Here is a 2,425-nt window from a genome sequence, read left to right on the forward strand (position 1 = left end):
TAATTAGGCAATGGCTCTCTGGAAAAAATAGATGATTATATTTAATGAATGCATAATTCTTGGAACCAAATGATCATAATTTTAATGCAAGCTAACATGTACACAGAACTCAGTATCAGCCAGGTACTAGTCTAAGTATTTTACACATGGTTCACTTAATAAAATAATATATTGTTATTCCATTTATTGTTCACATGTAAATAATGCTGCTTTAAACTACTATTTGCTTTTTCTTTGAAAAAGTGAAACCATTGCCTAATTAACCTTTCCCAATGGTTAATTTGATGAAAAAACTCGTTTTTATTCTCAGTCAAGATCAAGGTTAATTTCTGTCAGTGTTACCTACATAGCCTCCTGCTCACAGATTGCAGGACCCCTCTCCCAGAGTTTAGGATTCTGAATGAGTTTAGGTCTGAAATGAGGCCCAAGGATTTTCAGTGTCCCTGGGGAAAATTGATGTCATGGGTGTGAATACAAAAGAACTTAGCTTGCAAAATATGCTTAATTCCTATCTTAAAAAGTAACCTGGACATGTGGAGTTCATGGGGAATGGAAGAGAACAGGTTACAAAAATGACTGCATTTCTGATTTTGATCAGAATCTTAGAAGCAATTTCACTAGAAGGTCATGTAACACAGGCCTTGGTTGAAATTTAGTCATATTGGTTTGCACAGCTATGCAGAGCAAAGAGAAGATGTGTTCTGCTGGTGGACTTGATGGAACTTTCTACTCTTCTAAATAGAAATTTTAGAATGTAGAAAAATGGAAATTTCATGAATTTTAGAACTGCCTTTTATTTACAACCAGCTTGATATTGGAGAAACTCAACAAAGAGATTCGATTCTTTAGTCTCTGGCCATGAGGAGGGGATGGCAAGATAATAAAGAGAGATGGGGATCTCTGAACACAAGTACGGGGAGCACATTGCCCAGTGGACCCTCTTAGCCTATGTGGAGCACACATGCAGAATCACAATACCATCCCTCAGCTCTGTACCAAGATCCAACTTTATAATTTGAAAGCAGGACAAGCATTATGATGGATGCCCTGTTTCTCTTCTGCCCTGGGTAATGTTGTTTAAGATCTCTTCTGTGCCAGAGTCAATTTCAGGCCTCTACAGAATATGATTGTATCTGGGGCTTTTTAAGTTCTAACTGTGAGATCGGTTGGTAAGACATTTTCCTAAAATAAATGGCTACATGTTTTGGTCTCTGCTTCTGAGTCTCACTGCCTTTGTTAGATTGACTATTTTTAAAAGATGGCTTTCACCATAAATGAGCAGCTAGGTACTATCTTTCATGCGGGGAAGAGATTTCTATCATTATACCAAAAGCTAGTCCTTTCTATTCTTCTAAGATTGGATTAGTTGGAGAGGGATAGCCAGCACCCCTCTCCTCTCCATCCCTTCTACTAAAGGACAGAGGAGCTGCTAAGTGCATTACCAGCAGCACGGGGCTTCAAGGACTGTGGGTGTTTAAAGATGAAATCCACCTCTTCAGGTGAACCCCCCATCTCTCTCAGAATCTTTTGGTCACTAACTTTTCTGTGTGAAAAGGAATGGCAGGGCACAGACAGGGCATGCCAGGGAAGAAGAAATCAGTCCAGCAATCCAGCCAATATTTATGCATCATTTCAAGAAATGTTTATTAAAGATAACTATACACTAGCTCAGTGCTGGAGTCTGGAGGCACACAAGGGGAAAATACAGACTGTAGCTCTGTGTACCTTATATTCCAGTAGGAGAACCACAAGCAAGGATGCATATCACTATGATTACAAGGAAGTTCGTGACACACACGATAGTATAGAGAGCTGACCTGGGCATAGGATCGGAGCAAGCTTCCCTAAGGAACTAACACTTAGACAAAGTTTGGAAAGATGAGTTGAGGGTTCCAAGAGAGAAAAGTCTTAAATGAGATGCTAAGTTGTGATGTACATTGTATCCTGGAGGAATTAGCAGAGAACTGCTGTAAAGACAATCAAAAAGTCCAAGATATCCAGCATGGTGTGGGATTACTGGTCAGCTCACATGGAGTAGGATTTACCATGATAACAGATGAATTCAAAAATGTCTCCAAAGTCAAAGACATTATGTAGATTAATCAAAAAGCCATCCCTCCAACCACCTTATTGAACTTAAAGCATCTTATGTGGAGCTCAGCAAAGGTACTCAAAAAATGTAGGTTGGAAATGTATGTGTAGAAAGCTCATCTTTCGGGGCTGGAGAGATTGCTCAATGATTAAGAGCACTGGCTGCTCTTGCAGAGGACCCAGGTTCGGTTTCCAACACTTAACATGGTGGCTAACAACCATCTATAACTACGGTTCCAGGGGATTCAGTGTTTTCTTCTGGCCTCCACAGGCATTGCACGCAAGTGATGTGCTTATATGTTCACAAGCAAACACTCATACACATAAAAAAAAA

The sequence above is a fragment of the Nannospalax galili genome, unplaced genomic scaffold (assembly GCF_000622305.1).
Source record: "Nannospalax galili isolate Female #2095 unplaced genomic scaffold, S.galili_v1.0 scaffold397, whole genome shotgun sequence".
Classification (NCBI taxonomy): Eukaryota; Metazoa; Chordata; class Mammalia; order Rodentia; family Spalacidae; genus Nannospalax; species Nannospalax galili.